The sequence below is a fragment of the Cebus imitator genome, unplaced genomic scaffold (assembly GCF_001604975.1).
Source record: "Cebus imitator isolate Cc_AM_T3 unplaced genomic scaffold, Cebus_imitator-1.0 Scaffold117, whole genome shotgun sequence".
Taxonomy (NCBI): domain Eukaryota; kingdom Metazoa; phylum Chordata; class Mammalia; order Primates; family Cebidae; genus Cebus; species Cebus imitator.
Genome location: NW_016107432.1, coordinates 6,602,683 through 6,627,590, shown reverse-complemented (window position 1 = coordinate 6,627,590; position 24,908 = coordinate 6,602,683). Strand labels below are relative to the sequence as shown.

The window sequence follows — 24,908 nt, the reverse complement described above, 5'->3', positions numbered from 1 at the left end:
TCAAAGTCAACAGCAGGAACAAGGCACACAGGTGAAATCATTGAGAAGCCCTGGGGAGCAGGCCTGACCTCCCCACCCCTTCGTGGCTCTGTGGACCTAGTTCCCGGGCTCAGGCCCTCTGGCCTGTGCCTCTTCCCATATGTTCCCTGCACCGAGCCACCCCAGGGTGGGCATTCTCCATTCTCCACAGGCTGGGCCACCTTCTTCTCCCACATCGGGTGCCTGGAATCACACTGGCTGTGGAAACGCTAATTAACGTGAAGGCACCTTGCTTCAGCCATCACCGCTGTTACCACCAAACAAGCTTGCCAGCTCCTGGGCCCTGTGGTTCCCAGAGCAAGGGAGAGGAAAAGGGTTGTGTGGACAATTTAGAGTTGCCAGCTCTGTTTTTCCCTTCCAAAGACATTTTCTTAAAATTTTTCATCTAGATTCTTCTTCTTCCTCTTCCCCTCCTTCTCCTTCTCCTCCTCCCCCCTCCCTCCCCCTCCCATTCTTCTTCTTCCTCATCCTCCTCTTTCTTCTTTTTCGTCCTCCTCCTCCTCCTCCTTCTCTTCCCCGTTCCCCTTCCCCTTCCTCCTCCTTTTTCTCCTCCTCCACCTCCCCTTCCCCTCTCCCTCCCCCTTCCCCTCCTCCTCCCCCTCCTCCCCCTCCCTCTTCCCCTCTCCCTTCCCCTCTCCCCTCCCCCTTCCCCTCCCTGTCCTCCTTCCCCTTCTCCTTCTTCTTCTTCCAGGGTTTGTCTCTGTCTCCCAGGCTGGAATGTAGCAGCATGACCTCGGCTCATTGCAACCTGCACCTCTCAGGCTCAAGCAATCCTCCCACCTCAGCCTCCCAAAGTGCTAGGATTACAGGCCTGAGCCACTGCACTTGGGCCACCATTTCTTTTTTAAAACACTGTTTTATTGTATTTTTTTTAGAGACAGGGTTTTGCTATGTTGCCCAGGCTGGACTCAAACTCCTGGGATGAAATGACCCTCCTGTCCAGCCTCTCCAGTAGATGGAAAAATAGGCACACATACCACACCTGGCTACTATCATTTCTTAAAAGAAAAAAACATTTAAATGTAGGAAGAACTTAAAATAGGGAAAATAACAAGAAAGACCAGTTGTCAACTGCATACTGATATTTCCAAAATTATTTTGTAGAGAACATGTGTTAAAAGTTCATTTCAAACAGCCCAAATATCTACCAACTAATGAATGGGTAAATGAAAGGTGGTCTATCTATACGGTGAGCTATGATTCAGCCATGAAAAGGAATGAAGCAGCCGGCGCGGTGGCTCACGCCTGTCATCCCAGCACTTTGGGAGGCTGAGGCAGGTGGATCACCTGAGGTCAGGAGTTCAAGACCAGCCTGGACAACATGATGAAACCTTATCTCTACCAAAATACAAAAATTAGCTGGGCATGATGGCAGGTGCCTATAGTCCCAGCTCCTTGAGAGACTGAGGCAAGACAATTGCTTGGACCAGGGAGGTGGAGGTTGCAGTGAGCCAAGATCATGTCACTGTGCTCCAGCCTGGGCGACAGAGCAAAAGACTCCGTCTCAAAAAAAAAAAAAAAAAAAAGGGCCAGGCGAGGTGGCTCATGCCTGTAATCCCAGCACTTTGGGAGGCCAAGTGGGGTGGATCACAAGGTCAGAAGATTGAGACCATCCTGGCCAAAATGGTGAAACCCCATCTCTACTAAAAACACACACATACACACACACACACACAAACTAGCCAGGCATGGTGGTGCATACCTGTAGTCCCAGCTACTTGGGAGGCTGAGGCAGGAGAATTGCTTGAACCTGGCAGATGGAGGTTGCAGTGAGCAAGATCGTGCCACTGCATCCCAGCCTGGTGACAGAGGGAGGCTCCATCTTTTTTTTTCTTTTTTTTTTTTTTTAAAGACGGGGTTTCACCATGTTGGTCAGGCTGGTCTTGAACTCCAGACCTCAGGTGATCCACCAGCCTTGGCCTCCAAAGCGCTTGGATTACAAGCATGAGCCACCATGCCCAGCTGAGACTCCATCTTAAAAAGAAAAAGGAAAAAAAAGGAATGAAGTACTCAGAAACATGGCACTAACAGATAGAAGCCAGACACGAGAGGCCGCACACCGTATGATTCTGTTCACATAAGGTTCACACAGGTGAACTGACTAAGAAAGGAAGGCATTGGAGGAGGCGGAACGGTGAGCGACTGCCACTGGTGTCAGGTTTCTTCTGAGGATGATGAAAATTGTCTAGAATTTAGTAGTAGTGATAGTTGGGCAACATTGTAAACATACTGAAAACTACTGAATTGTATACATTAAAGGATAAATTTTATGTTATGTCAATTATATGGCAATAAAACATATATTACAAACTAAATGTAGGCTGGGTGTGGTGGCTCATGTCATCCCAGGTCATCCCAGGACTGTGGGTGGCCAAGGCAGGCAGATTACTTGAGGTCAGGAGTTCAAGACCAGCCTGGCCAACGTGTCAAAACCCTGTCTCTACTAAAGACGCAAAAGTTAGCCGGGGCACAGTGGCAGGCACCTGTAATCCCAGCCACTCGGGAGACTAAGGCATAAGAATCGCTTGGACCTGGGAGGCAGAAGTTCCAGTGAGCTGAGATTGTGCCACTGCACTCCAGCCTGGCGACAGAATGAGACTCTGTCTAACAAATAAATAAATAAAATAAAAACAAAGTAAAAACTAAATGTAAGAAAAGGTCTGAGAATGTATACAAATGGCAACATGGAGTTTGATTTGTATCCTACGGCATTGCCACCTCCCTTGGATTTTGCAATTGTGGCAAATCCATTTTCACAGAGGAGGAGGACTGCAATGGAAGCAGAAGAGCTCACACATACACTCAAGGAAGAATATTCTTTCTGTGCTGTCCCTGGTGAGGCTGCTGGGGCACTGTCAACCCCTGGCCCTTCCATCCGGCCCTGAATTGGGCAGAGAGGCTTCCAGGAAGCCCTCAGGCACAGAGATGCAGATGCTGGGTCCCCCAAGGGGCAGCTGTCCCAGGAGAGGCCCTGAGGGCAGTGGCTGCCTCCTCGGGTGGCCACCCACCTCTGAAGGACATCTTCGTCACAGGTGATGGGTGCCTATCCATTCGGAGTTGCCGGTGTGGCTGTCCTGGGAAGCCCCCTCCTGCCTCTGCCCTTCCCCCATTGCTTAGGTCTTGCCCTGTTCCTGTTGCTGGCTGGGAGTGGAATTTTGATGTGCACCGTGAGTTGGAAGCTGTCACGCCACAGCAGCAGGGACCAGCACAGAGGCAGTGCTGCCCACGGACATCCAGAGCCCTGAGTGAGGAGAGATCTGGGAAGGTCTTGGCCATCCACTGGCAAAGGACAATGGATCTCCAAGGGCCTCCGCCTGCTGATGGGTGATAGCATGGATGGAGGGTGGGCATCAACGCTGGAGCACCAACTCTGTGCAGCCCCTGCGGGGAGAATCGCCCCTGCTGAAGGCCCAGCTGGTCCAGAACTGCACCAGGCCCTTTAGGGGTGTCTGAGGACCCAGGACCCACATAGCCTCGAGAGCCAAGAGTCCCGCGTGTACACCTGTCGGCCTGGGTCTGGACTTGCAGCCCCAGCCCTAGGGCCCCAGTCATGCTACCCATGGGTGCACACAGCTGAGCATGAATGCAGGACTCCTGCACTTGCGTGCGTGCTGCCAGGCTTGTCCCCATCCCCGCTGATCCGTGGGCCAGTGAGGGCAGGCATGAGAACGTGGCAGTGTGCAAGGCTGCTGCCTTTCTGTGCGAGCGACGGTGCATGTGCATGAAGGTTTGTTGGTAGGCGGGCACCTGTGTGCTTGCCTGGGAGTGAAAGGGCGTTGTTGGGGTGGCTACTGCTGGGCGCAGGCAGGAGGGGACCACAGAGGACCCGGGGGCCTTCCCAGGCTGGCCGCCCGCCCAGGCTTCTGTGTGTTTTGGCAGGGCTGCCCAGGCCCAAGGGCCCTCGGCCTCCAGGCAGAACCGCTCAGTCCAGACGCCTGTAGGACACTGCCCCTCTCCACCCGTCTTCCCTTGTGGCCTCCCTCCTCCCCACGCTCTCGGTCTCTGTCTCTGTCGCTGGGTCTATGGTCCTTTCCATTTCCATCTCTCGCTTTCCATCTTCCTCTGTCTCTCTGTTTCTCATTCACACCCTCCCCGCTTCCCGCTACAGATCCTCCTTAGCGACCTCAGGCCCTGCCAGGCCTTCCTGGCAAGCACAGCCCAGCTGGCCCCGGAGCGGGCATCCTCCCTCCCAGGCGCCAGTGTGAGTCGGGAGGGCCTCCGGGAAGTCCTCTCTCCTCATCTCTGACATGGCTCATTGTGACTTTGTTTTACGGGGCTTTAATGAGTCCATTTAAACAGACAGAGCCGCACCAAGGTATGGGGATAATTAAAGACATTGCCAGTGGCCAGCATGACTAGCACCAGGGTGCTCAGAAGTGCGAATAAAAAGGGAGCCACCCTACTAACGCAGCGGGGGGTGGGGGCCTCCGGAGAGCCAAGCCCAGGGTATGGCCCTGAGCGTGCACCAGCCTTGCTGTCTGCTGAGTTCTCCACCCCGTGCCTCCTGGGCACAGATCTGGGCAGACTGTCCTCTCACAGATGGAAAAAGCAAGGCCAAGGGAGGGTCAGTGGATGGCCGGAGGCCACAGAGCACAGCAAGGGCTTGCATGGAGACCGCCCTGCCCCTGCGCTGCCCAGACTGGGGACAGCCCGCCCAGCTCCTGGCAGAGAAAAAGGCCTAGGAAGGGGACCTGAGCCAAGAAGCACAGGTGGCCAGGGGGACTGTCCACCACTCAGACAGCAAACGCTTCCTGACGCCTCCCTTGACACCTAAGACGCTCGACTGGGTGATTGCCCAAGGTTAAGTTCTCTCCCTGCAAAGAATTCCGGGGCCTGCTATGGAGACAATGAAATCTTCCCGACTTCACTTTGTTCTTGGACTCCTGCATTCACTCCATGGCACTCACTGAACACTAGGGCCTCCCAAGGCACCTGTTAGATGCTGGGGAGCCAGCAATGAATCTGGACCTGAGACGTGGCACAAGGACAGGGGCTGAGGCCACAGGACCCCTCCAAGGTCCAGCGGAGGGCCACTCCTCAGGAAAGCCTGGCCCAACACCCTCCCCACCCTGAGCTCCATCTGGTGGCGCAGCTGTCCATCTGTCTCCACTGACCTGCGGCTCCTGTGGGCCCCGCACAGGAGCCACCTACAGCCGCAACTGAATAGCGTTGTTTGTCAAAGCGGATGAGGGCACCATTTGGGCGGAAGGCCTCGTAAACAGCATGGGTTCACGCGCAGGCGAAGGGCCGTGGGAGTGCGCACTGAGGCTGGCTGGGTGTGAAGGGCAGGAGAGGGGTCAGCCCAGGGCAGGGGCGCCGTCAGGAGGCCAGAGCGGTGACTTGGCCTTGGTCCGAGAGGACGCCGACCCTGGCTTGGGAGATGACCCTGCTGCCGGTCCCACCCTCCCAGGCTGACCTTGGCCAACACAGAGCCCAAGCGCTCGCCCCTCTGAAATATTTACAGATTGGGAGACTGAGTTGGAGAAGTGATTTCCCAGATCCATAGCGACTCAGAAAGAGGATGGAATTTGAGTTGTGATGTCTCTGGCTCCTCCCATGGAATCCGGCAGCCCCCCATGTGTCAGTCTTAATAATAACATAGTAATTATGTTAAATAACTATTGTTATAGTAACAGCAGCAACCCTGTGCTGGTGAGCCTCAGTGTTAAAATGAGCTTTCTCTAATTCTCCAATATTATCTCACTTGATGCTCTTGAGAGCTCTGGGAGGTAGGAATTCTTATCTGCTTTGACAGATGGGGAAACGGAGGCACACCTCAGCCAGGCACCTCCTCACAGTATGAGGCAGATCTAGCCCATGTAAATCTGGGCCTAGTTCCTGGGTGAGGCTGTGTTAGGACAGCTGGACATGGACGGGGCTTTCACTCATGCTGGGGCATGAGTGAATGACAAACTTGCTGTGTGGCCTGGATGTCAGGGCAGGAGTAACAGCTCCAGGGAGGCCAGGGTTCAGCCCAGTCAGCACACTCGGCCCCACTGTTCCAGCTGCCCACTGAGCACGTGCCATCCTGCCAGGGTCCATCCCACTGCAATCTGCCTTCCTGGCAGCTGCTGCTCAGGACTGCTGCACCCTGCCCTGGGTGTCCTGCCAAAGCTGAGGTGGCCGTGGGGTCAAAGGCAGCGTCCTCTGCCCTCCCCGCCTCCCTGCCTGTGTGTGCCCCTCTGTCCATGGCTGGCCGGGGCCTTTCTCCTCTCCCTTGTCATCTTCTGACTCCCACCCATCTGTCACACCCTGCCAAAGAGGCCCCGCTCCAGGCAGCTCCTGGATGCCCCCAGATGCAGCCGGACCTCCGCTGTGCTCACTACATCAATGCGGATGTCGCTGTCTCTCTGCCTTTCTGGGCATCCTGACTACAGGAGAGGTCCCCAGCCTCATGGGAGGTGGGGATGGGCAGGGTAGGGGAGACTGTGTCCCCTTTTCTTAGGTAAGGGGGGGTCACTTGAAGCCAGGGCAGGTGTGGGGATGGGGACAGCAGACTGGAGCATGTGCCAGGCAGAGGGAAAGGGAACTCCAGAGAGGTCTGGTCGGCGTGGGGGTGCTTGATGGCCACACCCGAGCCAGAAAGGAAGCCAGGAGGCTTAGGCCAGCCCAGAACCCAGCAGCCTCTGCCATGATGAACCAGGGCTCCCCACTCTACCCAGCAGCTCAGCCGACCTCCCGCAGAAACTCAGTTTTATTCAACCAGTATATATCATGTGTACTCTGGACCAGGAGTGGTTCACTTACTCCTCACAAGCAGGCTGCTGGCAGTGGGGACACGGGCACAAAGGGGCTGGGGAACTTGCCCAAGGTCACACTGCTGGTCAGTGACAGAACTGAATCAGAACGCTGACCGTTTGGAGCCACAGTCCAAGCGCTGCTGCCCAGACCTTCCCCAGGGAGCCACTCCTGGTGGAAACTGGACCCCAGAGCACAGACGGCTGCACCGGGGTTGAGACTGCTGGTGTGACCCTGACCGATTGCCATGGCCCAACCTCTTCCTGGCTGTGTGGCCTTAGACAAGTTGCTTTGCCTCTCTGGGCCTCAGATGTCTCCATTCTAGAGTAGGGATAGTAGCCATAGCCATCCATTCAGAACGTGTTAAGCACCTGCTGTGTGTCAGGTCCTCTTCTGGAATCCAGGACCACCGTGGTGGTGAGGACAGGCGGGGTGCCTCTAGGTGGGGCTGGGTGGTGACGGCCACCTGGGGCAGGGAGACAGGGTGTGGACAAACACTGCGTTACTCCCGGCTGGCTCTCTTTAATGCTCCGCTGGGCCCCGCAAATTGGGCCTGATGGCGAAGATTTGGAAACCGCACCCCCGGAGGTGAAGGAGATTCCAGGGGCAAGGCAGTTCAGGAACAAGGCCCAGGGGCCGGGCTGAGTGGGGCAGTACGGGGACAGCGTTTGGGTAGGGCTGTACTGGAGGTCCTGAGGTTGAAATGTCCTCTCTGTGTCCTGGGGTGGGGATGGGTGACACACAGCAGCATCAGGCCAGCAATCTCCGGGCTTGTCTAGAGGTGCAGGCACATCCCGCCTGACAGCTTCGGCCTGAGTTCCCTGACGTGAGCAGGGCAGGTTCTCCTGCCCCCCGGGCCCAAAGCGTGAACACCCCCGGGTGTGGGCCAGAAACACCTTTTTCTCCCGAGAATCCCTTTCTTTCTGTATTTAAAAGCAGCATTTATTCACAATAAAAACAAGATTGGAAAAGCTAAGAAGATACCAAAATTCTATGAAAAAAATCACAAAATCGCCCCACCCAGCTCCCCGCCAGAGACGAACGCTAGGGCTGTGTTGGTGAACGGTCCTCTGGCTGTTTTTCTGTGCCATTTTCACCCGGTTGGGACCAAGCTGTACACAGAATTTTGTGTTGGGTTCTTCCTGTTTAACATGTAATAAGCCATCACCTGGAGTTATGTTTACTGTTGCTTTCTGATTACAAAATGAATATGCGCTCATTGTGAAAACAAATCAAACAGTTATGGAAATGTGGAACACTGAGAGGCCAGGGTGAAAGAGAAAGTGAAAGTCCCCCTTAGTTCCCAGCCCAGGGACACCATGGCGTAAACTGTAAACAGGTAAACGCCCCATGTAAACTCCCGGACCAGCGCAGACCGGCAGACGTGTTGCGAGCACAGGCCCAGGAGCAGGTGGGCCTGGGAACCGATTCTGCTTCTGCAGGCAAAGCCTTCACTGACCTCTGTGGGCCTTGGCTTTCTGTAAGCGAAACTGAGGACAGCAGGCCTACCTCAGCGTGTTGCTGGAGGAATCAAGGGATATACCAAAGCATTGGCATTAGTGAGTCACGACAGGTAAAGTGCTTTAAGCAGGACACAGGAGCACTGGAAACGTGAGGTTGTACAGTAAACGCCCGACAGACACCACAAAGGGAACGCAGAACTCACCGTGCGCCAGGTAAGGGCTTTGCAACTATCTCATTTAATCCTCCCCAAAGCTCTGTGACGGAGGTACTTTGAGTATCCCCATTCTACAGATGTGAGAACTGAGGCTGGGAGAGGTCGAGCGTCATAGCAGCATGATTCACAATAGCCCAAAGCAAAAGCAGCCCGAATGTCCATCAACGAATGAGTAAATAAATCATGATATATCCAATATAAGGAACCATTATTCGGTCATAAAAAGAAATGAAAGGCCAGGCATGGTGGCTCATGCCTGTAATCCCAGCACTTTGGGAGGCTGAGGCAGGAGGAGGCCAGGAATTCATGACCAGCCTGGGCAACATGGCGAAACCCTGCCTCTACAAAAAATATGAAAATTAGCCAGGCATGGTGGTATGTCCCTGTAGTCCCTCCTGCTGAGGCAGGAGGCTCCTTTGAGCCTAGGAGTCAGAGGTTGCAATGAGCCAAGGTTGTACCAGTGCACTCCACCCTGGTGACAGAGCAAGACTCTTGTCTCCAAAAACTTGAAGAGGAATGGAATACTGACCTATGCTACAAAACGGGTGAACCTTGAAAACATTATGCTAAGTGAAAAAAGCCAATCAGAAAAGCCCACATGTTGTATGCTTCCTTTTATACGAAATGTCCAGAATAGGGAAGTCCACAGAAACAGAAATAGATTAGTGGTTGCCAGGGAATGGGGAAGGGAGGGTGTGGGGAGAGGCTGTTTAATAGGTTTTGGGGTCTCCTTTTTGGATGATGAAATGTGAACTAGATAGAGCTGGGGGTTGCACAGAATTGTGAATATACTAAATGCCACTGAACTGCTCGCTTTAAAATGGCTAAGCTTACATTTTATGAGTTTAACGTCAATTAAAATTGAAAAAAATGCAAAAGGAAGAAAGGCCGAGTGACTTGCCCAAGCTCAGGCCACACAGTCGGTGACAGTCAAAGCAGCCACAGTGGCTCTCCTGCTGGGTGGACCGGAGACCACATGGCAGAGCCCTTGTTTGTTGGCGTTTCTGCCCATCACCATGACCCCGATTTCCGGAGTGGGGTCACCAGGTCAGAGTGGCAACCTGCGCACGGATGACACACTGCGGGGCCAGGCCTCGCCCTGCGGGGAGTCCTGGGTGGGTGGGAACACCAGCTGCCAGCCAGAATCCCACGAGACCGGTCAGTGCAGCTGTCCCCAGAGCCAGCGGGGTGGAGGGCGGGGCTGCCCTTTGTCCTGCACTTTTTGGTTAAGCCTGTGCTTTCAACACCCGCCTCCTGCCTGCCTGGGATATATTTAATCCTGTTTGCTTCCGGAAACCGGGGCTCCGAGGACAGCCTGGCCTCCTTCTGGCTCCAGAGCCCCATGGGGTCCTTCACGGCACGGACCTGCCTTTGGTCACCGAGCAGCCTCAGAACCCTGCTGTGCCTTCTGAGCCCCAGTTTCCCCATCTGAAAACAGACGCGACTATGGCCCAACCACAGGGAGGTTTCGAAGGGAGGAGGGACCTGTGGGCCCAGCGCTATTCACAATAGCCCAAGGCAAAAGCAGCCCAGATGTCCATCAACGAATGAGTAAATAAATCGTGATACATCCAGTATAAGCAACAGTGAACATAACTCCGGGTGATGGAATATTACATGTTATTTCATTTCTTTTTATTCAGACATAAAACGAAATGAAAGGCCAGGCATGGTGGCTCACGCCTGTAACCCCAGTACTTTGGGAGGCTGAGCCTGTTTAGATGAAGGTGGCTGAACACTTGCCCCTAAAATGCTCCAGGCTTCTCTTGCAGTACCTTGAAAAGTTGATCATGGACCTAGAAACATGTCCAAGGTCTATCACTACATGGAAAAGCAAGCAGAATGGGTGAGGGGCCCCTAGCAGACACTCAAATGGGAGATTTTATTATTTATTTTGGCTTTTGATGTTTGTTCCACATGTTTCCATATACACAGAACATTTCTAGAAGACTTCCTGAGAAACTGTGAATAGCAATTAATTCCTTCTGGGGATGGGCAGGGAATGAGATTCTTCACTTAATACCTTTCTGTTCTCTTGAAAGTTCTCACCTTGAGCATGTGTTACTTTTATAATAATAGTTCAAAATGACTTTAAACTCTGAAATAAAAAATGTTAGTTATTATGACCCTTTCAATTAATGGAAGAGGAAAATGGCACCCAGGCTTCCCCTCCTCCAAGAAGTCCTCCTGATAGCCCAGAGGCTCTACTTCTCCCAGGCAGAAGGGATCACCCTGTTTCCTTTTCTGCCTCTCCCATGAAACTGGCAGGCCTGGAGGGATGGGCCTGTCTGACTCATCCCTGAGTCTCTAGCACCCAGCCCTGCTGAGTGGCACCAATGGGCACGGGTGAGTGAAGAAATGAGGCTCCAAGAGGGTAAGCCAACTGCCTGGGATCACACAGCAAGTGATTTTGCAGCGTGAGACCCTGGTCCCAGGGTCCAACTCAACCACACCCTGACTTCCCTACGCCAGCTCCCATCCACTCACCAGAAGTGTCTAACGGGGGCAGCCTGAGAATTGTCCAGATGGCCTCAGGCCTCCTGCAAGTGCCATGGCACTTGGGGTTTGGGAGAAAAAGTTGTTCAGGCTCCAAGTGGGAGCCAAGGTGTGGAAAATGCCAGAGAGTGGTCCAAACAGAACCAGCCAGAAAGCCCACCAAAGAAGAGAGTTTTGTTCTCCCTGTTTCCTTATCTGACACTTTAAGATTTCAACCTCCTAAATCTGGTACAAACTTTCCTGATGATGGCAAAGTCCCTCCTGGGTGAAAAGCAGCTGCCACTGCCTGGAAGCCTCTAGAACCCAAAGGTCTGATAAGGCAGCTCTTATGAACCCATTTTGCAGATGGGAAAACTGAGGATCAGAGAGGTGTAGTGCCTTGAAGAGTAAGTTCTCGCATAGACCCTTGAGAGTCAAGAATGTCTGTGTTGACACCAGTTTCCCACACATGACATGGCTTTGAGTGAGGCTGCCTGGGATTCTAATCATTCCTAATTCATAAGTCTGCTTGAGGATTCACTAACATAGTGCAGTATACAAAAGGCACTTGAGGCCAGTGCCTGGCACAGCGTAAGCACACTATAATAACTACCATTAGTGGCTGTTGGTGTCATTGCAGAGGCAGATTTTGGGGATGTGTATGGCCTTTATTGGTGACCCTCCCAACATGTGCCCATCTACCCCTTGGAAGCAGCAATGTCTCACCACCCTGTCCCCCAGCCTTCCATTGCAGGAAGAGGAACCAACCCAACCTTAGAAGAAATGGAGCCTCTGTGAGCTCCACCCTGGAGGCGGCACCTGGCCTGGCTCCGCCCCTTTGGCCTGCTGCCTGCCTGGAGGCCAGAGGCCAGCCATGGTTAGTGCTGCCAGAGAGCCTGGCCTGGCCAGAGAGGGCTGACCTTGACCTCTAAACTGCACTTAGGGGATGTCCTCTTGGCAGACCCTCAACCAACAGCAAACATCACTTCCACGTGCCTTGAAACAAACCAGTGCAAATTACAGTCCTAAATTACAGAGGCTGGGAAAATTACCTCCTCCTGCTCTGGTTTGCTTTTAAAGAGGTATCCTTGGAATCATGATCTTCACATTTTCTGGACTCACGGAAGCCTTAAACCTTTGTGGTGGCTATGCATGGTGGATTGCTTGAGGCCAGGAGTTCAAGATCAGCCCAGGCAGCATAGCGAGATCTTATCTCTATAAAAAAAATGTAAAAATTAGCCAGGCATGGTGGCTCACGTCTGTAGTCCCAGCTACCCAGGAGGCTGAGGCAGGGGAATTGCTTGAACCCAGGAGGTAGAGATTGCAGTGAGCTGAGATCACACCACTCTACTCCAGCCTGGTTAAAGAGCGAGACTCTGACAAAAAAAAAAAAAAATCCTAGAATGAGCTCTTTAACAATTGACAGATTTGCTTTGTTTTTTTCCTCTGTGCTTTTCTCTCTATGTACATTTCCATTCCATCCTTCCCTCAGAACTTTATCCTAATCTAATATATATTTTTATGTTTAAAAGTATTTGCTTCCCTGGGCAGCATGGCAAAATCTGGTCTCTACAAAGAAACACAAAAATTAGCCAGGCATGGTGGTTCGTGCCTGTGGTCCCAGCTAGTTGGGAGGCTGGGGTAGGAGGACTGATTACACCTGGGAGGTCGAGGCTGCAGTGAGTGGTGGCTGTGCCGCTGACCTCCAGCCTGGGTGACAGAGTGAGACTGTCTCAAAAAAAAGAAAAGTATTTCACTGCTATCCCATTGTTACTTTCTCTAACGAAGATACTTACGTAAGTTGAAATTAATTTCCTGTAACTTCAAGGTTCTATGGGCTTATAAAACATACTTTCGGATTGAGTTCTCATTACCAAAGCACTCATCAAAAATATATTATGTTGGGCCAGGCGCAGTGGCTCACAGCTATAATCCCAGCACTTTAGGAGGCTGAGGGCGGGTGGATCATTTGAGGTCAAGAGTTTGACACCAGCCTGGGCAATACAGTGAAACCCCATCTCTACTAAAAATACAAAAATTAGCTGGGCCTTATGGTGCGCACCTGTAATCCCAGCTACTCGGGTGGCTGAAGCATGAGAATCATTTGAACCCAGGAGGTAAAGGTTGCAGTGAGCTGAGATCCTGCCACTGCACTTTAGCCTGGGCGACAGAGGAAGACAAAGAAAGGAAGGAAGGAAGGGAGGGAGGGCACTTAATTCTCTGAATGTCATAGAAGACATATGGCCCAAAAAGTCACATAATGATGCTCCCTCATCTAAATCAGGGAGTCCAATCTTTTGACTTCCCTGGGCCACATTGAAAGAAGAATTGTCTTGGGTCATTCATAAAATACATTAACATTAACATTAGCTGGTGGGCTAAAAAAAAAAAAAATCACAAAAAACCTCATATTTAAAGAAAGTTTACAAATTTGTGTTGGGCTGCATTCAAAGCCATCCCGGGCTGCATGTGGCCCATGAGTTGTGGGCTGGACAAGTTTGATCTAAATTGTTTTTTTGATCAGTCAGTGGATAACTTGGTTAGGATTTTCTTCAATGTGTTGGAAACGCCTGGCTTATGCAGGGATTTGTCAGTCAGTCTCCAGAGTCCTTCATGTTCTCAGTTTCTGGGGAAGTACACATATTGCAGACACACCTGACAGCAATAGTGTAACTGAAGCACACCCTGAGAGCGACCCCAGGATGGAGAAGAATGCGTGTTCGGAGTTCCACGCTGAAGAATCTGGGAGTGGCCAGCCCAGAGACTCAGTCCTTACCTGAGGAATATCTGAGCCCCAAGTTCATCCCATGGAACTCAGGCTGTGCAGGAGATGGAGGCCCTTTGTTTTGGGTTGCCAGGGGAGGCTGCTGGGGGGAGGTAGGGTGCCAAGGGAAAAGGCTACATAAGCTGCCTCCTTTTTACAAGCAGCCGTGGTTCTTCTTCCCAGCCAAGTACCACTGGACCACCCTGTACGTAAGTCACCTCAATAAACTCCATGCCTTATTCTCTGTCCTCCGGAACATGGTGCCACCCCTGCTGAAGTCAACAGGGGTCCAACATAACAGTGCACCAAAAAGAGTTTTCCAAGAGTCACCCAGGAGCTGGTGATTATGCCTGTCACTCTTGCACTTAAATAAAGGCACCTTGTTTAACCAGACATTTGCAGAAAGAATTGGAAAAGTTGAATGCTGTTAATTTCATTACACCTTTCCCCCAAACTATTGTTAAAAGCTCTTGTCATATGATTCATATATACACACACATAGAGAGAGAGAAAGAGAGAGAGAGAGACAGAGTCTCACTCTGTCACCCAGGCTGGAGTGCAGTGGCACAATCTTGGCTCACTGCAACCTCTGCCTCCTGGGTTCAAGCAATTCTCCTGCCTCAGCCTCCTGAGTAGCTGGGATTATAGGCATGTGCCATCATGCCAGGCTAATTTTTGTATTTTTTTTTTAGTAAAGATGGGGTTTCACCATATTGGCCAGATTGGTCTTGAACTCTTGACTTCAGGTGATCCATCCACCTCAGCCTCCCAAAATGTTGGGATTACAGGCATGAGGCACCACGCCCGGCCACATTTTTGACAAAACGTTGGAGCCATAGACTCAATTCATCTGACTTATGGGAAATCTCCACCATACAAGCAGTTGGCAAAGCCAGCCCTCACTGCTGCTCCAAGAAGCCAATCAGACACCTTTTCCCCAAAAGTGTGTCTTCATCTTTCAGTTCAAATTAAGGGGGCAATATCCATCTCCGTGACTATCACCCCCACTTCTGAACTCTAGATGAATGATGGATGCATGGGTGGGTGAAGAAGCCTTTGGTCTTTCTGCCAGTGAGCTCTTCACTCAATCCCACAAGACTCTTACTCCGAAAACAGAAGGCAAAAGAGTTGTTCATTCAAAGCAAACAAAAAACAAAACAAAGCAAAAAGTCCTCATTCCTGCCCTACTCTATAATAGATCTGAATTCAGAATATTCCAACAGGAGGCCAAATCCCTTCTCCAACACCAGGTCTGCTCCTAATAGGAATGAAAAAGACAGGAAGACCCATCTCCGTGCCCGGATGAAATGAGCTCTGCCAGTCCCCGTGGCTTGGGTTCTGATCCAGGGCGTTTCTCCTGCATGGTAGGAGAGGCAGGGTGTGGATGTGGAGCTGAGGAGAAAATGCTGACCTCTCACTCGACAGGGAGAGCTAAAAATCAAGTTCCTTAAACTCTCCATGCCCACGTGCCACTTGGAAAGTCTGTGCAGATGCCCAGAATACACACTGCCCCATGAAGGCTGCTGCCTTGGGGCACTCTTAGAACTGGAGGGACCACCATGCCACTTGCCCAAGGAAAGCAGAGGCTACCTGAAAACATCCTCAGCTGGGGAGGAGCGGGGATGGCTGAGGCCTCTCAGGCCTCTCCCGCCGGCCCAGACCTTTCTGCTCTGCCCAGAGCCTCAGTGGTTTCTCCTGGACATCTCCATGCACCTTACACACAGCCTGGCTGGTCCCATCCTGCTCCACCTCCTGGGCTGGTCCTGGGCTGGTCCCATCTTCCCGGGCTCCCCTTTCAGTGAGGGCACTGACTTCTGCTAGAAATCTAGAAGCTGTCCCTTAATCAAGGCACCAAGGTCCCTTAACCCAAGCCACAGGGACTGGCAGAGCTCATTTCATCTGGGCACGGAGATGGGACTTCCCGTCTTTTTTCTTCCTATTAGGAGCAGGCCAGGTGTTGGAGAAGGGATTTGGCCTCCCGTTGGAATGTTCTGAATTCAGATCTATTGTAGAGTAGGGCAGGAGTGAGGATTTTTTTTTGTCAGCAATCACCAAGTGCTGCCATGTCCACCTTCTGGTCACCCAGGGGTCAGTCGCCTCTCTACTGCCATTCAGACAGGCCTGGCTGAGACCTCATCGCAGCCCTCCTGGGCCATGGCACCTGCCTCCCAGCAGGTCCTCAGCTTGTTCCTCCCACTTCATCCCCCAGATGCCGAGGGGCCTTTCCCAAGCCTGAGCCTGAGTCTTCTCTGATCAAAGCCCTCCATAGTTCCACCCAGGCTGGGCATTCCAAGCGTGCTGCTATCCGGTCTCCCCCGGCCCTCCAGGCCCACCGTCTGCTGGCCCCAACCCCTACCTGACGTCACACACCAGCCTCACCCACACTGCATGTGAGTGGCCTCAGCTACCCTCTCTCTGCCTCTGTAGAACGGGGCGAGAGCGCATCTGTCCATCGCACGGTGGTTGTTAGAATTCAGTAAGTACCCACAGTGCTAGTCCAGAGAAGCTGCTCCATGCTCAGCATTTACAGCCACCTTCCCCTGACCCTATCACTTTCTGCTTTGGGCCTCAAACTGGTGGGCTTGCAACGTGGAAGACAGTTCAAAACAGTGCAGGGTCCTGGGTGCAGGCCAGACCAACGCGTGCCAGCCTGGCCTCATGCGTGTGACCTCGGAAGAGTCCTTTTTGTCTCCTGACTTCAGCTTCCCCATCTGGAGGAGAGGGCTGGGCTGACGACACCCAGCATCCCTAGGTGCGCTTCTTCATCCACAACCCTTCCAGTCCCAGATGCCAATGGCTCTATCTTGTCTCTCAACTGTCTGTGGATGGGGATCTCATAAAGTAACCTCCACGTGGCCCTTAACATCCCGCCCTCCCATTCTTTCACCCACTCACCCCCAACAGAGCAGGGAAACTGTTCCCCTCTGGCCTGCAGCCCCGGCCTCACTCCAATGAAGGAACTCCGTGTCACCAGTGCCGGCAGGCGGAGGACAAAGGTGGCTCTGTCCCCCAGGGCAATGGTGGTTATCTGCTGTCACCATGCAGCCGGGACCATCATCACGTCCCCCTTCTCCCCCACCTTAGGGCGCTGAGGCTCGCATTTCTGCACTGGCTGCATTTCCTGCTGCAGAAACGCACTGACTGCCTTCACAGGCTTCCTGAGGCTGAGCTGGGGGCCCCGGCCTGGCAGCCAGCGGGGAGGCGGGCAGAGGAGCCTCGCAGCCCTCAGGGGCCATCTGGAACAGAGCCGCCCGGAGGCCTCATGCGGGTGGAAGTGTCCAGCAACCGGCCAGCTTCTGGGGGTGGGCCGAGCACAGGGAGGGTAGGTGCAGGGGTGAAGCGGGCTCCCAAACCATGATGGCATTGTGACCAGCCTGTCTAGTAGAGCAGGCACAGCCTCTGAGACATTTACGTGCACGGTCTCGCTTTTACGTCCATTTATGTAAATGTTAACTAAGAATGTATCTTTTACATCAAGTTACCCACAGCGCCTGGCTCTGAGTAAGCACTCAGTGCATGTCAGGTATTTTTTACTGCTCTGATGTGCTACAGTGGTTTTAAAGCATGGCTCTGAAATCTTCCATCCTTGTTGCTGTGAGATGCGGGTTCTGGGTCCCTGCCTCTTGACCAGGCGGGCTCCTGACTGCTTCAACTGAAAAATGCCGAGACAGCTTGCCTCGTGTGGGCTGGGGGAAGCCGCATGGCCTCTTGCTATGGTCTGAATGTCTGTGTTCCCCAAAATTCTTATGTTGGAATCTTAACTCCCAAGACGATGGTGTTAGGAGGTGGGGCCTTTGGGAGGTAATTTGGTTATGAGAGGGGAAGCCTCATGAATGGGATTGGTGCCGTCATAAAACAGACCCCAAAATGTTCCCTTGCACCTTCTCCGGGATGAGGAGGACCCAGCAGGAAGGCCCCTCTGTGAACCAGGACTCGGGGCCTCAGTGACACCGAAACTGCCAGCGCCTTGATTTTGGACTTCCAGCGTCCAGAATTCCGAGGAATAAACTTCTGCTGTCTGAGTCTGTGGTCTTCTGTTAACAGCCCGAACGGACTGAAACACCTCTCTAGTTTCTCTAAGAGGAGATGATGGAGGTCCCTTCCTCCCAAGGCACCTATACAGGATAGTGAGGGCGCGTGCAGGCAGAGCAAGTGACTGGCACCGGGCGCCGTCTCCCCAACCTGGGTCTCAGCCCCTGACCCTCCCAGGCCAGCTGCACGTGGCCGCCCTTGTTCCTTGGTGTCCCTTGGCCTACACCCCTCACCACAGCCCCTTTTCCTCTCTCCCACAAGCACAACGCTTGTTCAGACATCCATACGCACTACTCCCCAAATCCTGTGCTTAACAGGTCTCTCCTGAGCACACAGGAGCGCCGGGGCAAGCGTCGCCTGGGACTACGAAGCGAATGCCACACCAGGCCTGGCCCTGGGAGCCCGCCTCCGGTGGGGGACGCAGGTGCTGAAGACATAACCACATGACCAGTGATCTCATCACGATCGTGCCGAAGGCTATGAAGGACAGTTCCAGGGGAGGAAGCGCCCAGCCTGTGGGCCAGGGAAGGCTTTGCAGAGAGAAAGTGGGTCAGTGACCTGCACAGAGGGAGGAGGCAGGGTGGTGAGCCACAGTGCGACGAGGACAGGGGACACGGCACGGAAATGCTGTCCCATAGCCAGGAGACCTGCCTCACCCACTGCCTCTCTGTGCCTCTCTTCTAACTTGCTGTAGTTAAACAAACAAACAAAAAGAGCCAGGTTGAACCCACACATATGTTCAGAAACAGGCCTGGTGCGGGGGCTCACGCCTGTAATCTCAGCACTTCGGGAGGCCGAGGTGAGCGGGTCACTTGAGTTCAGGGGTTTGAGACTACCCTGGCCAACATGACTAAGCCCCGTCTCTACTAAAAATACAAAAATTAGTCAGACCTGGGAGCAGGCACCTGTAATCCCAGCTACTCAGGAGGCTGAGGCAGGAGAATCTCTTGAACCCTGGAGGCGGAAGTTGTAGTGAGCCGAGATCTCGCCATTGCACTCCAGTCCGGGCAACAGAGGAGACTCTGTCTCAAAACAAACAAACAAACAACAAAAACCCAGAAACAGCCAAAAACAAATCTATGAGGTTAGGAATCCGAACAGGACTTGCCTTCTGGAGGGGTCGGCTGCGAAGGGGTGTGAGGGAGCACTCTGGGCGTGGGAATGTTCTATGTCTTCATTGGAGTGGTGGCCACAGGAGTGAACACATTTGATGCAACTGCATTTTACACCATGTAATTATACCGAGAGAGACAGAGACAGAGAGAGAGAGAGAGAGAGAGAGAGAGAGAGATGGTGGGGGGCAGGAAGAGGAAGGAAGGACACACGGACAAAAGCAAGAGGCAATGAGACAATAGGAAATGAAGTGTTGGAAAAAAGAGGAGTCAGCCCTGTGGCCTCACACAGGTTTAATTTTTTCTGAGCCTCAGTTTCTCCATTCATAAAATAGAATAATCACCTAACCTCCTAGAGCTCCATGGGCCTAGAAGCCTCTGCTCAGTGTCCGGTAGACAGGGGCACTTGGGCATCAGTCCCCTCCCTCTGTTTCTCTCTGGACTGCATCACCCCCACCCATGAAATGGGGGTGAGGGCCTGATGACAGCTAAGCAAGCCCCAGCCGGCTCCCCAGGGCTCTCTGCCTGTGCCCGACCTCCCTGATCCTGTGGCTTGCCTTGGCTATATCAATCTTCAAAACATTCCTTTTTGGCCAGGTGTGGTGGCTAACATCTGTAATCCCAGCACTTTAGGAGGCTGAGGCTGGAGGATCACTTGAGCCCAGGAGTTCAAGACTAGCCTGGGCAACAAAGTGAGACCCCATTTCTTAAATAAATACATAAACAAATAAGTTAGACATGGTGGCATGCACCTGTGGTTCCAGTTACTTGGGAGGCTGAGGTGGGAGAATTGCTTAAGCCCAGGAAGTGGAGGCTGCAGTGAGCCAACACCATACCCAGCCTAAGTGAAACAGTGAGACCCTGTCTCAAAATAAGTAAAAACAAAACAAACAAACAAACCTCAAAACATTCCTTTTCGTTTGCTTCCTAGAACTATCTGACACCAACGTGTACTCACTTCAGTCTCTCACCCGGGACCACGCAGCCAGCAGCTCCTCCCTGCCAGGGATCATGGCTTAGCGAGGCCCACCACAGCGACTCGGAGCTGCCTGGCTCTGCAGGAGGAGGCCCTTGCAGGGATAGTGGTGGCAACTGCACTGCAATGAACAAAACTGGTTTCTAAGTGTTGCTAATAATTCCCAGGATCACGCACGGCTCTAGAAAGCACCACAATAACTATTCCTTCAGAACGTCTTGGCAGAGGAGACACGGGGTGACTCTGCGCCTTTCACCCAGGGGGAATCATGTCTGGGCTGAATACAAGGACAAAGGAGACAGAAGCCTGGGGGGTGTCGGCTGGGGCAGTAGAGGTCAGAGCCAAGGGCCTGAAGGTCATATCAAGGAGTCTGAATTTTGTTGTATACAACACAGAGGGGTGTGGGAGATTGGTAAGCGGAGAAGAGAACAGTAAGAGACGGTGTACCAGAGATTGTGGCTGCCATGCTATGTGTTTCTCCCTCCTTCCCTTCCAGTGAAACCTTGCTTTTATTCTGGGCAGAAGTGTGTCTGGCCGAAGACTATATTTCCCAATCTCCCTTGCAGCCAGATGTGGCATGTGACTGTATTCTAATCAATGAGACATGGGAGAAGTCGATGAGGGTGCTTTGTGAAAAGCTCAATAAGGAGGACACAGCTGATGAAAGCTCTTTTTACCCATTTCTTCTTCCTTCTGCATTCCACGTGGGATGAAGATATGATGGTTGGTGCTCCAGCAGTTATCTTGGGCTATGAGGTGATCTGCATGTTCGAGGCCAGACTTAGGTAGGGCAGAGCAAAGAGGTAGGTTAGTTGTTCCTGATCATAATCCAGTGATCAGTAGCTCAAGGATGTCTGTCTGGTAGAGCCAAGCAGAAGTGCATTTAGACTTTCACATCCCATTTGGAGCTATCCTCTGACACCTGGCCCCCAACATTCTCCCCATCTGTCAACGTGCCACTATGCTTCAATATCTTATACCAGAAACATGGGTGTCATCCTCCATTGCCCTCTTTCTCATCCGCAAACCCCACCAGTTGTACCTCTAATTCACCCACTTCTGTTCACTCCTGTCACTGGCAGCCTGGCCCAGGCCACCGTCTCCCCCCCCCGGGACGCTGCCCCCACGTTTTAGCTGCCGTCGTGCTGCCACTCCCCTCACAGCAGCCCGATGTTATAGAACAGCAATCCACTCCTGTCTGCCTTCTAGCTTCCTCCTGAACTTAGAAAGGAATCTGCACTCCCTACCTTGACCTTCCAGAACTCCCTTCCCTTCCTTCCCTGCTCCCACTCTCTCCACTTTCCAGATAAGAAAACTCACCTGTGATGAGCCTGAGGTCACAGAGCTCACAGAGTGACTGTGCTGGGCACAGCAAACACAGAGATCCCCCCTACAGCCCCCGGCCAGATGCTGCACTCAGCAGACAGAGAGATGAGAAAGATATCTGTCCCCCTCCATGAGCCCCAATTGGGTGCTGGGCACAGCAAAGAGATGAGCAAGATAAATGTTGTCCCCCTCCATGAGCCCCCACTTGGGCACTGGGCACAGCAGACAGAGATGAACAAGACACATGCGCCCCTCCACAAGCCCCTGATTGGATGAGAAACCCAGACAAGTAAGATGGTGGCAAAACAGGGCCCTTTTTCTCCTTAGGGCCTCCCCACATGCTGTTCTCTCTGCCTGGCTGCCTTTGCCTTTTCTCCAAATCTACCTAAGGCCTGGTTAGTCTGTGCTTTTTCTTGAGGCAGGGCCTCACTCTGTCACCTAGGCTGGAGTACAGTGGCCCAATCATGGCTCACTGCAGCCTGGCACTCCTGGGCTCAAGCAATCCTCCCACCTCAGCCTCTCGAGTGGCTGGGACTACAAATACAACTCACCACACCCAGCTAATCTTTATTTTTGTTTTTTAAATAGAGACCTCTTGCTATGTTGCCCAAGCTGGTCTTGAACTCCTGGCCTCATGCAATCCTCTCACCTTGTCTTCCCGAAATGCTGGGATTATAGGCATAAGCCACTGTGCACAGTCCTGGTTAGCCTTTGGGCGTCACTCAGAAGCCTTCTCTGGCTCCCCCAGTCTGAGTCGATTCCTTGCTATATTCTCATAGCCAATGGTGTGCTGCCATTGCGGGGCGAAGCACTGATTTGCTGTTTGCCAATTTCCATGGTGTAACCACTTCCGCCACAGCTGATTTCAAGCTGCGGTATGACATCATTGAATGTGGAGTCAGGAAGAACAGTCCATGATCCGCTCCCACGAAGCAGTGTGCTATAACCCAAGTTATAGTACACCACGAACGCACCAATCCCCATGTATAACCAGATTGTCAACATCAGTGTTTCCCACAGCTCTGCAAGGTGTCTGTGACAGTCCTAGGGTCCAGCACAGAGTCTGGGACAACACAGGCTCCAAGTCAGCACCCAGAGAAGGAATGCATGTGAGAGGTATGGACATCCACTTCCTCCTGGTGTCAGCAGGGTCCTATCAGGAAAACGGATTAATTTCAAAGAATTGGCTCACATGGTTGTGGGGTCTGGCTGGGTAAGTCTGAAATCTGCAGGGGGCGCGGGGTGGCCTGCAAGCTGGAAACGCTGGGTCAGGAGCTGACGCTTTACCATCGGCAGAATTTCTTTTCTTTTTCAGAGAAACCTCAGTTTTGCTCTGAAGGCCTTCAGCTGCCTGGCTGAGGCTCACCCACATCAAGGGTAATCCCTTCCCTTAAAGTCAACTGACAGTAGATGTTAACCACAGCTACAAAACACCGTCACAGCAATACACCTGGGTTAGAGTTGGATTGAATAAATGGGGCTGGAGCCTGGCCCTCTTGACAGATAAAATCAACAGACACAGTACTCTCAGGTGAGGATTCTTTCCCTGTCTCTTTGAGGTCCCTAACTGGAGTAATACTCTCCAGAGCTAAGCACACTGTCTTTGAAATGAGAGTTAGAGGGTGGCCAGTCCTTCCGCCGCCTGCCCAGGCCAGAAAGCTTGCCAACGCATGACGGGTGCATCCCTATTTCCTTCTCCCTCATGAGTCTGGTGGGGGGGCAACTCATCCGGTCAGTCATGGCACTGGAATCCCCTGAGGGGTCCAATGGGCTCAGCCTCATGGCACCAGAGCAGGGGGCTTGTGAGAGGCCCCGGGGGACCGCAGGTTACTGGCAAGTGTTTGGCTGTGGAGCACTTCTCAGGGCCCAACTGGCTTCTGACCTCCCGTGCCTCCCACGGGCCTGGGCGGGGTCCCCTCCTTTCCTCCTTAGCCGGCGGCTGTCCTGTCCTCGCAGGAGTCCCTGCCCCCATTACTGTACAGGCTCCCCTCCCCCCCATAAGGATAACCACCCTGTTTATTCTAAAGGGACTCAGGCACAGCTAACAAGGAACAAATATGAGCAGAGTCCTAAGTTCAGGGTTTTAAGGGATTGTTCCCGCCCCGGCCTCCTCTCTGAGATGATCCTGGGCCATCAGAGGCTTCCCGCTTCTCCTTTTATGACCCTGAGCTTGTCAGTCTCCCCATCCGCATGCCCCCGCCCTTGGAGAGAACAGCCTGCCTTCTATAAGACCCTCTGTTGAGGGAGAAGGAGCCGGCTAGGGCAGGGCTGCAGGCTCAGGCTATGGTGTTCAAGTTCACCCTCAGCTCACACACGAGAGACATGGTCCTGGTGCTCAGCCTGCTACCCAGGGGGCCCCTCCAGAGCTCTCAGGCTTCCATCCTCAGTGGTCCAGTGGCCCTGGTACCCAGAGCTGGGTTGGAAAGGGCCCCCTGTCCTCTGGGATGGAAGGAAAATGCTCGGTCCTCTGTCAAGCTGGTCACAGACTCCGATGAACTTTTCCAGGGCCATAAGTCACACTGTTTTCCAAAAGAGGAAGCAGGCTCAGGGAGAGTAAGTCTTGCCCAAAGTCACACAGTGGAGTCAGCGCTTGAATTTAGCTCTGACTCCCAGGATACCTGTTGAGTGCCTGACCTGCTCCCTCCATCCTCCATGGCCTGCCTGCTCCACAGTGCAAGGATCACTTCAGCTGTCACAGCTTTAGAAGTGAGCTGTGCCTGAACCCCAGGACCCCAAAGCATCAGGGAGGGTCACACAGAACCCCTTACCTGCTGGACGCTGAAGCCATGCCACATAATCAGGACAGCCCTACTCATCACGCAAAGCTCCAGTGATGCTTTCGCTTCCCAGGAAATTGCTCTTGTCTTGCTGCTGAGCACCAGTAGCAAGTGACGGCCAGCAGGCCCCCACTTCTAGCCTGACACTAGAAGAAATGCTCCCAGCCCACACACGGATGCCTGAAGAATCACTGATCTGCTGCCCACTCTTTCTGGGAAGAGAATTTTCTCGGAGGAAGGCCTTGCATGCTCTATCTCACTTAGCACAGATATGAGGAGGAACTGTTATTATGCCCATTTTACAGATGAGGAGACTGAGGTGGTTATTGGTCCAAGGGCACACGAATAGTAAGTGGTAGAGGCAAGTGCATCTGGGATCAAAATCCTCATTCTTTGAACCATATTACAGAAACCCCTTGCAGAAGTTTGCCCCAAGCCTTCAAAAGGGATCATAATTCCAGAGGGGTACAGAAACCTGTTCCCAAGCTCTTAACCAGAATTGGATTCTGTCCTGGGGAAGGCTGACTGTGGACATCATTATTCTTCTCTGCTGAACGGATCCGTGGCTTGTAAATAAACAACCCCTGGCATCTAGAACTGCCACTGGGTCCCTGTGATTTTAGTCAAGGGACTTGGCCATCCAGAGCAGGGTATGGGGGGGCCCTCTCGGAGGCTGAACCTCTAACAGGATGGGGCCCACACCTGGGTGCAGCTGCGGTCGTGGGGACGCCCCTCCTGAGCAGCCGCTGCCCTTCCTCTCCCCACCCCCACTCTCTTCCCAGGCCTCTCTCTGCTTACTACCCAGCATGGGCAAAAGCAGCCGCAGCCAATACGGACCAACAGGGGCACGCCCCTTTTGAGGCACTAACTGTGGTGCTGATAACAGATCCCTAGGCCGGGCCTGGCTCAAGGACAGGAACCCCAACATGCCAGCTGTCTCGGGAGCCCGTGCTCAGCCTGGCTCACTCTCCGCGGGTGGCTGGTCTCGAAC

The 24,908-nt window shown here is 52.9% G+C and overlaps 2 long non-coding RNA genes across 2 annotated transcripts; one reads left to right on the top strand and one right to left on the bottom strand.

Annotated features, from left to right (window-relative positions):
- Positions 1-8,939: 8,939 nt before the first annotated feature.
- On the bottom strand, positions 8,940-21,294 carry LOC119472746. Its single transcript, XR_005201933.1, has 3 exons — positions 21,135-21,294; positions 19,797-20,668; positions 8,940-8,951 (listed from the first exon to the last, which is right to left on the bottom strand). It is a non-coding gene; the product is annotated as an uncharacterized LOC119472746 (long non-coding RNA).
- LOC119472747 lies at positions 17,970-20,265 on the top strand. Its single transcript, XR_005201934.1, has 2 exons — positions 17,970-18,176; positions 19,770-20,265. It is a non-coding gene; the product is annotated as an uncharacterized LOC119472747 (long non-coding RNA).
- Positions 21,295-24,908: the final 3,614 nt, after the last annotated feature.